Source organism: Malaya genurostris, chromosome 3 (assembly GCF_030247185.1).
Source record: "Malaya genurostris strain Urasoe2022 chromosome 3, Malgen_1.1, whole genome shotgun sequence".
In the NCBI taxonomy this organism is placed as follows: Eukaryota; Metazoa; Arthropoda; class Insecta; order Diptera; family Culicidae; genus Malaya; species Malaya genurostris.
This window is the reverse complement of record NC_080572.1, coordinates 42096807-42109208: the sequence shown is the minus strand read 5'-3', so window position 1 is coordinate 42109208 and position 12402 is coordinate 42096807.

The following is a 12402-nucleotide window of genomic DNA, read 5'->3' as shown; positions in this document are numbered from 1 at the left end:
AACTATGTATATTGGATCAACGGTTTAGCAGCTAGAGAATTAAGTTCACGTTTTTGTCGATTCAAACCACTGTGCGGTGTAGTGCAATTTAAAAACGAAAACGACATAAGTTTGTGAAAATTTATCAAGCCAGCGCTGAGAAAAGTGAGTGAGATCTATTTTGGATATTTTGGATATATATGACAACTATTTCCGGTGCTTCCGAAATCGGAAACCGGGAACCAGGATAGCCGAAAACTGTTTGTTTGGCTACCTGTAATGGCTACCAATTGGAGTTGTTTCGAGGCCAGTTTATATTTTTTTACGTGTTTTGTTTCGCCACTTCTAGTGACGGTACCAAATTTATAACATACTTTACTTTATAAATCTGAAGACGGAGTTAGGATCCGGATGAAATTTGGAAGTTTTGTATGGGACCAAGAGACCTTTCATTTGAATTTAAGTTTGTTGATATCGATCATGCAATCTCTGAGAAAAGTAAGGAAGTAATTTAAAATAGGAATTTTTACATTAATAACCCTGTAATTACGGAACCGGAAATCGGATCGAAATAAAATTCAGGAGCTTTGTATGGGACAGCTGTACCTTTCATATAGTTTGTAAGAATCGGTTCAGCCGTATCTGAGAATTGCACTTATGCACTTATTTTCATTTGTTTTGCACATATCACCCTGTAATTCCGGAACCGTAAGTCGAATCGGTTCAAAAATCGGGTTTCACAGTGATTGCATAACCATTCTATTTAAGAAAGGCGAAAAAGCAACTCCAAGATCATCGTTTATAGTTTTACTCGTTATATGCCTATGAATGGAACCAGCGCACTTCGAACTACTACCATTTGATATCTAGTGCTCCGATTTAGGTGAAATTTCAGCACAGTTATTTTCCAAAGTTTGTACTGTCAGAAATATATGAAATTTCGATTTTTTTATTCACAACTTTATATTTAAACCCCTAATCTTTTTAAATGTCGAGGTGCAGATTTTTCTCCCGTAAGGTTTCAATTTCACTTACTAAAGGTTGAATTCTGCTCTTTGGTGTGTTAGTAGTTTGGATTTTCGCAATGTTCGAGCAAAATTTTAACTCGTTGCTCATCTTGTTGCAAGGCAATTTCCATGTCTGTCAAAATTAATCAGGGGACAGTTGTGTTTAAAAATAAGATAATAACAGATACGATTTTTGGCATTAAAAATGCCTTACTCTTCGCTATACGGGGCCGGTGTCAATTAAAAGTTTCAAAAATAGCCGCGTTACCTTTTTTCGTCATAATTTTGAACGTTAATAACTCAGTCATTTGTTGATGGATTGATATAATTTAACAACCAATCGATTCGGAAACTTTTAATTTAAACATATATGGCAACGTCGTTTCAGTATTTCAATAGCGTACTATTGAAGAATGGTTAGAATCGATCTATGTTTTCATCCACCAATCCCAGTTGTACAAAATGACGTCAATTTCTTGTTCGGCATAGGAGGCTTTGCGTCATGCATAAAAAACACCGCATCGTTATGCGTAGTATGAAGAGGAATCTATAAATATATGCTGCACAATATTCCTTTGCTTAGTTGATGCTTACCTGTGAATGAAACAAGTAGCTTGTCCAGTGAGCTGATGACTGGATTGTATATGCGTTCAATCACTGGATTGTCGCTTTTGCATTATGTGTTGGTGAAATTTCCTTATGTCTGCGCAACACCGTGTTCTCTTGAGTATCTTATTTATCATCTAGCTATTGGAGAACCGAATCAGCGTGGTTACCGATTCTTTTTTATATATCCCATGTATTTAGCAAATTTTTGGTCGATTTTGCCATTAAAAATGCCTTACTCTTCGCTACACGAGGCTGGGTGTCAATTTAAAACATGCAAAACTGATCGCGTAACATTTTTCTGTCATAATTTTAAACGCTTATAATTCAGTCAATTGTTGATGGATTTATATAATTCAACAACCAATCGATTCGGAAACAATTAACTTAAACTTATGAGATAACTTCATTTGAATATCTCAATTGCATACCATTGAAAAATTGGTTTGAATTGAGTATTTTATTTTTGTTCTCTGGTAACTATCAGGCCAATTTAGAATTATCGGCGATAGATTTTTCGGATCTAATTTGCAGCGCTTGTTCCTCGATGATTTGTTAATGGATTTTCCTCATTTAAATGATTCCAAAGCTTAAATATTGTAAGATTGAAAATGTTTCAATTTAGCAACGGATCGGTTTGCATACTTGAATCTGCATTCCTTAGCATGGGAACGGTGGCGCGAAAATGGATTCAGTATAAAGTTGTGTGATGATGATAATCATAGATACTTCTTCTTCATTATATGTGACTGAACAAGTTGTTGTCCCACCAGGAATTAAACGCTCAAAAGATTCAAAATTAAATTCTGAAAGTTATCTAAAAGCGGACTCCTCGGTTTAATAGTATGAATGAGTTCCACAGGCTCACATATACAGAACAATTAGATGTAATATCATATAGTATCAAAGATAAGCTCAAGGTAAGTTTATCTGCGAGTTTACATGTATCGTTTGAATAGGAACTCTCGTAGAATTTGGTTAACCGCTAGTTTCAGTTCAATTATTATTTGCTTCAAAACAATAAGCGCCTGATGGCTACACGCGTTGTAACTATGACAATGTTCATTCATGTGTTAATAACATCAAGTTACAATAAGAAACAAAATTTCGGAATTTTGTTGCGTATCCATTCCGTATATTCCTAATATGGCAAAGCGAAAATCAATGTCAGTAACTTAATATTTTATGCGAACTTTTTCACATGTTTTCTTCCTAGTACTGTTGCCATATTATTTACCGACACTTTCCGAAGACTATCGACGATTTTGAAAAAGGATTAATAATATTACACTATTACTGAGTGTAAACTACAGCACAACATTTTTCGTAAAAAAATATATAAAATCATCTCTTGGATCGATGAACTGTTTATAATATTAATAAGTTTGTACGTTTCTCGTTTATTATCATAAAATAAAATAGTTTCATTTGTTCAGGTTTAAATTCTTAGGTTTTGCCTTTCTCATATAGAAAGGTTATGTAATCACTGTGAAAACCGACTTTTGAACCGAGGCCCGGAGGGCCGAATGTCATATACCATTCGACTCAGTTCGTCGAGTACGCAAAATGTCTATGTGTGTATGTGTGTGTGTTTGTATGTGCGTATGTGTGTATGTAACGTTTTTTGCACTAACTTTTCTCAGAGATGGCTGAACCGATTTTCACAAACTTAGATTCAAATGAAAGGTCTTGTTGTCCCATACAAAATTCCTGAATAATATTTGGATCCGACTTCCGGTTCCGGAATTATGGGGTAAAATGTTCAAAAAATTTTGAAAATAAGTGCACCGATTTCCACAAACTTAGATTCGAATGAAAGGTCTTGTGGTCCCATAAAAAAATCCTAAATATTATTTGGATCCGACTTCCGGTTCGGGAGTTATGGGGTGAAATGTGCAAAAAAAAAGAAAATATGTGTTCTAACTTTTCTCATAGATGGCGCGACCGATTTGGTCCCATACAAAATTTCTGAATATTATTTGGATCCGACTTCCGGTTCCGGAATTATGGGATAAAATGTCCAAAAAATTGTGAAAATAAGTGCACTAACTTTTCTCAGAGATGGCTGAACCGATTTTCACAAACTTAGATTCAAATGAAAGCTCCTGTGGTCCCATACGTAATTCCTGAAATATAGAGTAAAGTGGGTTAAAATTGTATACCATCACTGAAAATGGGGAAAAACTTTTAAAAAATTCTAAATCGACCTCAAATCTTTTCCAATTGATAGTTTTAATCAGTAGACGATCAAACAAACCGATTTCGGTTATTCTTTCAAGATTCGCAGTATTATATATGATAGTATGATTGATATAAGAAAGGCATCATTACACCACTAGGTGGAATCAAACAGGTTTTTTGTATCTAAAATTGAGCTTTCAAGTAATTTTGAATTCATCATAATTGACTTCTAGTTAAAGGACGTTATTCAAAAACTTAACAACGTAAAAATTTGTGGAAAGTGATCAAAATTGAATAGAATCAATTATCCAGAAAGAATCTTATTGGCAATTTTATCATTCGCTAACAATCTAAGCGCCTAAACTAGAGCAAGCATTTAACATTTTATAGGTTTTTTCTATGGTGTTCATATTACCTGAAACTATTTGTTTAACATAGCTTTTGTACCATTAATAGTTCGCGAATTACAAAAATTTGAAGAAAATGCTAGCAAAAATTAAACTTTTTGTTCGTGCAGAATAAATGGAACGAATATTTACCATTTTTTAAATATCCTTGAACTAGATAGGGTTAGAACCATTAGAATATCTTTGGTTTTTGCATGGTCCTTGAATGCTATTCGAAACAGTCTTCCAACATTCGGACAAGTTGAATAAATGTTTTGAAAAATAAGTGTTCCTACGTTTTGCTTCAAATTTGGTGGCAAAAAGATAGATGTGTACTCTGAACACGCACACCGGAAAATGCTGCCATCATCATTTATGTGGACACATGAAACTGCTAAAACAACTTGCTCTGTTATTTATCCAACTGATAGTTGCTTCGACGATCTGCCATATCTTGTAACTCGATCTCTCTGGCAATCCCGGAACACATGACAAGTGGACTAACCAAACCCGCGAGCTCACCAAACCGGGTTAGTTTTCTCTGCTTTTTGAACACCACAGTTAGTACTCTGTGACGGATGCATCTATTCGCGTAATGATAAAAAATGACCGTTGAAACATTGATTGGACATCAACTGTATTCATACTGAATGTTCGTTCGTAGTAGCATTGCTCAGATTGTGGCATAGCTGTGTAATGTAGAGCATTTTCATCTCATCGACTGTGAGGCTGTTGTAATAAAATAAAATAAAAATAATAATAAAATCGATACACCTCTATCCTGTTCAGGTCCATTAGTTCCGAGTTGGTTCGCTGCACAACAGGTAAATGGCAAAAAAAAGTTATTGATATTTTCATTTCCAACTTTTCGCGAGTAACTTTCAATAACCAAAATCATTCAGTGCAGGCGGATGCTGAGCTAGCAGCATGTTATCGCCTAGCATATTGCCACAAAGAAAGAGGAAAAACTGGTAATTACACCCAGGCAGCCTGTACGTGCACTTCCACCTGAGCGCACGGTCCAGAGTCGGGTTCCAGCATCAGTATGCAAGGCGGTTTTTGGTATGTGCCTTCCAGCCACAGCAGCAGTGTACTGCGTAATCGCGATCGTCATTTTTTAAGGTAAAAATATCATGAGACTCGATCCATCCTCACGCGACGACGCGACGGTATCGGAGGCAGTTGCAGCAGCGGCAGTCAACCTGTAGGCGCAGTCACGCAGCATATCGCAAAGGAGACAAATTGAGATGGAAGTCGATTCCAGTCGTAATTGCATTAATGAAAGACACATGAATGTTGACTTTGTTCGTACCGAAGTCGCTTCAATTTCTGGTTTCACCAAAAGTTGTAATCTGCTAATGAAAGTGACATTTCAGACATTGACTAATGCCAGAAAATTTGGTCTAAGAAACTTTCCCTACTCAAACAGAATCTACGGCTGTCATTAGTTAGCTGTCCGCTTGGTCCAGTGAAATTGCAATCGTCAGTTCGCAATGCTAAACAGAGAATACCCTTTGTGCGATCAGCAAACGCATCACGCGTTTACTACGTTAAGACTTACCATGGTGCAACTGGAAGTGATTTCACTCATCTGAGCACTCCAACCGATGTGAGCATGTGCATTCATCATGCTCATGTCCTATTTCATGCAAATTCCGCTGAATAACGCTTGGAGAACGGCGCCACTCTAGTAAACCGACCAATGCTGCTGATATTCATTGTGAGTAGTTGTAATACAATGCCAATATGGCGATTTGCCTGGGACTGCAACTGTAGTTTCCTTTGTAAAACCAAACCACATATACAGGGTGTTTCATAGATTTCATTGATTATACATTTATTTGAAAGGTTGATTAATGAAATTTATTTAACAGAAATGTTTGGTTTCAACAGGACGGCGCTACGTGCCACACAGCCAACGAAACAATAGATGTTCTGCGAACAATGTTTGAAAATCGAATAATCAGCAGAAATGGTGATGTGAATTGGCCTCCGAGAAGCTGCGATTTGACGCTACTGGATTAATTCTATGTGGAGCGGTTAAATATAAATGTTACGCCAACCATCCATCAGAAACAATTGGAGTCCTCAATTGGAAAAGTACTCAAAAATTGGGTGAATTGGATTGGATACTGTCAACCAGTCGTGGGGGTCATTTGATTGAAATTATACTTCATAAAAATTTCATGAATCAACCTTTCAAATCAATGTATAATCATTGAAGTCTATCAAACCGTTTTTTTTTTATTGCATTTTTAAATTCGTTTTTTTTTCGTGGTCCACCCTGCACAATCTACATACAAATTTGCAAAGCTGGATTGTGATTCAATTAGGAGTACCAGCCATGTATGTTGATCGGTTTGACGAAAGTGGTTTAATACTTCACCGTTTTCCCCACAAACAAAGTAACAAAGTCTTCGCCGGAAATTCCTCATTCCATAAATCGTCTGTTATGAAACTAACATGTAGCTCACTTATTGCATCATGCAATCAATTATTGAACCAATCTATTCCAGCAAGCATAAAATCGCGTCAAGGAAGTCAACCGTCATCTTGAGCCTTATCTGGGTTTACTATCTGCACAAACGTCAAACACGGCATCTTGCTTCTGAATAGTGAGTTCCGTGCACAATTCTTCTACTTGATGAGAGTGATGGAAATTCGATTATCGCAATCGATTACGACCTATATTTTCCATGCGATAATTAAAGGGATCGATACCCAAGGAAAATCCCACCAGCTTAGCAAACATCATTGCCGGCAATTAGGTACTCTCTTGGTACGGAAGATTGCTTGAGGCTATCAGGCACGAGTTTACCACCCAGCCGAGCTGGGTGGGTTGCGATAATCACCGATATCGGACCTATTAGTGTCGTAAACCTATGCTAATGTGGACCTGGTTACCTATAATCAGAGCACGGATTATGTTCTTCTGAGGCACGCTTCATGCATGTAGCGATTTGCGGTGTCAATTTTATTATGCAAATCGTTCCAATATTATATGTGTTACGTGGTTTTAAGATTTTCGTTTTCTTTTTAACTACGAAGCTATGGCAATTATGATTTGTATATAATGTATAAAGCTCATTACGCACTGAATTTGGTCTCAGGAGCGGCTGGGATTATTCAAGCATTTTTATTTATTAGGTTATAGAGTTTTTAACTTTATGGACATTCTTCGCTCAGGTTCTAAATTTTACAAGACCCAAGTGCGGAGTTGCGAATCGAAGCCAGTTACGCTGCGCGAATGGCGATGGTCTTACCCATTGCTCTTTCCATTCAAGCATTCACGATCCAATTAAAAATAAAAAGCTTTCCTCGAGCCCGAAATTTAGTTTACATAATCTTGATGGACATATACCGAGCCCTTTGGTTTTTGGGCGGGTAAAAACAAAGTCTTGGCATTACATTCCTTTTGTGGAATTTGGCCTCTCTGTTTCAACAGACTTCACAGGCGATTTCTAGTGTACAGAATCATTGCATGGCTAGTACTATGAATCCTATTGACACTAAGAATCCTTGCAGGTCGGGACTCGAACATACGACAACTGGCTTGGAAGACCAGCGTCCTATGCATTGAACCGCCAACCCGCGTCCTATGCATTGAATCGCCAGGCCCGTTTTTGGGTGGGTCTTGGACTGAAATACCAAATACTTGATCATCTCTAAAGCATTGTAAGTTCCATTTCGACCAAAACCACATAGTAATAAACTGATAGTCATGTAGACTTTGACTCGGATCGATTTTCAATAACATTCAGTATTTCGAATAAAACAAAAGCTGATCTATTTAGTTTTACATTCAACTATTACAAAATTAATTGGTTATGATCTAACATTAAAAATGATGCGAATCACGAATGATCTGGAAAATACTTCTGACATCGTTACAGTATAAGATGATTTGAATGATTCCACAAGTAAAATTAGGAATGTGTCAATTTCAAAAGCTTAAACTAAATTCGATTCTTCTATCATCGATGACAATCTTCTGCTGCTCAAGCTTTTCGCGATTCTGCTATGAAATCGATAGTTAAGGATCCACAAACGGTAACCAATCCTAAACTCATTCTTTTGCAAAATAAAAATTTCACCAAAGAAGTTGAACAAATAAATTCATATTTTAAACCTTTCTATAGAGGAGACTTCCTAAAGTTTTTAAGAAACTATTTTTATATGAACATTGTGAGTAATATCGAGAAAAATGTCACGAATATATGATCACATTACAACACAAGTATGTCATATTTCAACATTAGTAGCTGTCGAACTTACAAAAATTCTACCGGACCGCAGTACTAACGAGGGTAAAAAAATATTTTCTTTGTATGTATGTCTATCACATAATTCAATTTCAAGATATTCAGATTTTCGCAAACATGTTGAAATATTGTATTTTAGAAATGAGATACTAAAATACTACGATAAGAGTTACGTTCAGGTTATTCTTCCTTCGCGAATGGATTGAAATATTCGATTGATTGAGAACTAGAAGTCTCCATTACCTGGAAAATTTTCCCATTGAAAGATTTTTTTTTGCTAAGAACAGAATTAGCCCACTTAAACAAAACTATGCGCATTCCTTACGCTTCGTAGATCTTCCGGTTATTAGATCTCAAGTAATAAACTAAAGTGCGAACAATATGGTATAATATAGTCCAGTACACAAGAACATCTCCACATCACAATTATTTTATGGTGTTTCAGCTATTACACTACAATGATTTTATGATATGATTTGAAAAAGTAGCTCTCTTCAATTGCTCAATCTTTTTTTCTCCAAATAAAATTGCAACCAGACGAGGTGAGATGAGTTTTGATGAAATAGAGCCAATTATTTGGAAACTTGAAAACATGAAGACACCCGATTTTCCGATACTTTGAGACTGTTGAAAATTTTTTCAGGAAATGTTTTGCATTTCCTTTCCACCTAAGTAATTCCTATACTCAAACTCGACATACACCCATCAGAAACATTCCGTTATCGATCAGTTAGTTTAGTTAGTAAGAATGATGATATGAATAACAATTAATTTTTTGACCGGAGCATCTTTCATCTTGAGCATTCGACTTGTTAGAGTATATAATATGAGAAAAGCAAACAAATCTTCTGTCCAATTCTAGAAATTAAAAGCAAAAAAGTGATGAAATCAACTTTCTTCGATTTGAATGAAGCTTTGTACACGTTTTCAGTGCGGTAAACAAATAATTTGTCTCGGATAGAGAGCCCGCTTCGATTCAAGGCTAATTTATACGAAAGACGAAGGCAATTTTTTTTGCATTTTCTTCAAATCGTTGCTATTCTAAAACTGTTACTTGTACGAAAGTGGTATCCAAGAAGAAACTTAAGGAAATGAATCTAAAAAGATAATGCAATGAATAAATAAATAGACTGTTTTTTTTAAATAAATATTTCGAAAAATTATGGTAAAATAACCGCTTTTTTTTTGGTGATGGAACGCTATAAAAAGATCAATAAAATCACTCCAACATAAGGCATAAGGACTATACTCGAAAAAAAATGCAACCAACTAAAATGATCACCAAAACATTTTTTATAGAGGTTCGAGTTAGAAAAAGTTTCGATGTGCGGGATTGTCAATCGAACCCAGGTAGGCATCTATTTATTCATCACGCTACACTCGACCTATGTCTAAGTCGGATATTTTTGAAAATCTCAAGGTATTTTACACTAAGCATAAAATTCTGTGCAACACTTGCGCCATCGTTCTTACACACTTTCATCCATTCTTTCTTTAAATCTTTGTCGTCATAAACGCCTAGAAATTCCCTATTATCTCACGGTACAGCTTCCTGGCGCGGGTTTTGGCTATCGTAGTCTGTTTATAGGCTCAATTAGACCCCTTCGTTATCTTGAAGATGAGAAGTCCAACCCGCTTCATTGCTTGTTGGACGTGTCAGACGGATGAATAGAGCTTTTTGGCATCTTCCTGAATCAAAAGGTTCGGATTGTTCTTGAAGTGACCCCTTACCTTCCTTGCGTTCACAGGGTTGCATTTATCAGCTCTTGGATCCGCCGTCAGCATGCTGCGAAATTATCTGTAACGAAATTTTGCGCATTTGAACATTACACTCCAATTTTTTTTTCACTAAAATTTCTTCAGTTTTTACCAATCTAATAAAATGTTACACACAAAAGAAACTGTTTTATGTTTTTGGAGTACGCGCTGATTGCCAGATTTATTTATGAAAATTTGATTCAGTGCATGTTGCATTGCAAGCTGGAAACAAAACAATTTTTTGTCTGTTATTGGTATTTCTGGACATACACAGCCCGTCCGTCGACATTTGTCGTCTCGAACCGTATCGCATCGATCTTGTCGTTTTGTTATTTTTCTTCCTTCATGTTGCCATTCGCAGAAAACAGATCTTTCCTGCATTGCCAATGCCGCTTTGGAGGTGCGTCGATTGAAGTGGTTATATTTTTTCTTCGTGTCGGAATAGATGTCGTAACACCGACAGCTACACGCTCACCGTTAGCCGTTGGAATCCTTCCTACGAAAAACATTACCAACGTCAACCCGCAGGTTCGGTTTGCTACACCGAAGCTGAACGCGATATCTTATCGGACAGAGGAACAAAAATAAACGACCAACTTATTGAATCACTTTTTCATAGCATCACACAAATAGTCCACATGGTATCGTGTGAAATCATTTTTTCTCCTGAACAACAAAAACGATACCGCTAGGGCCTCTGGCAAACTTAAACCACCATCGTCACCGCCGCCGCCGCCGTCACCACCATCGTCATCATCATCGTCACCATCAACGGACAGAATCCGGGTCCAGCGACGCAATCTGTTATATCTTTGCGTCCGCCGATACAAAACCGAGTCGACGCGATATGCAGACCGAAGCGAAACAATTTATCACGATCAATTTCCTGATGCAGATTTTCTAGTTGCACTTTTTCACACTAAATATTCATGCACAGATCATTGCTGATACGATTTGGTCGAGCACTGTGAGGAACCTTATCGAGCGTGATTCAAGACCACTTTTCCTTTTCACTGCCTTCTTGTGGTATGCAAATGCTTGATTGAATGTAGTTGGTTGAGTGACCGAATAGTGGAAAGAGCATGAAAATGCATTCTTTGCTTTATGAGTTCGAAGGAGTTATTACATCGCGCTCTCTTGGGATGAAACATAACGAACGATTTCAAATTTTCAACAATAATCATCGATAATTTCTAAATATCGGTTTTTGGCCTTCAGAAGATGTCCTACGTTTTCAAATCATCGCCATGAATTACGGTTTCTAATTTTATAACACTCATCTCATCACCCAGTGGTTTCGGAACCGGATGCCGGATAATCCGATATTTTTCATATAAGATATAAGACCTTTCATTCGGAAATCGTTTCAAAGATCTTGGCCATTATATCCGATATTTTCGGAGTTCAGGGTCCGGTACAGCCACTGTGTCGGTTCGTTTGACCATCAGCTAATAACTAATAACTAATAACTAATAACTAATAACTAATAACTAATAACTAATAACTAATAACTAATAACTAATAACTAATAACTAATAACTAATAACTAATAACTAATAACTAATAACTAATAACTAATAACTAATAACTAATAACTAATAACTAATAACTAATAACTAATAACTAATAACTAATAACTAATAACTAATAACTAATAACTAATAACTAATAACTAATAACTAATAACTAATAACTAATAACTAATAACTAATAACTAATAACTAATAACTAATAACTAATAACTAATAACTAATAACTAATAACTAATAACTAATAACTAATAACTAATACCTAATACCTAATAACTAATAACTAATAACTAATAACTAATAACTAATAACTAATAACTAATAACTAATAACTAATAACTAATAACTAATAACTAATAACTAATACCTAATACCTAATAACTAATAACTAATAACTAATAACTAATAACTAATAACTAATAACTAATAACTAATAACTAATAACTAATAACTAATAACTAATAACTAATAACTAATAACTAATAACTAATAACTAATAACTAATAACTAATAACTAATAACTAATAACTAATAACTAATAACTAATAACTAATAACTAATAACTAATAACTAATAACTAATAACTAATAACTAATAACTAATAACTAATAACTAATAACTAATAACTAATAACTAATAACTAATAACTAATAACTAATAACTAATAACTAATAACTAATAACTAATAACTAAT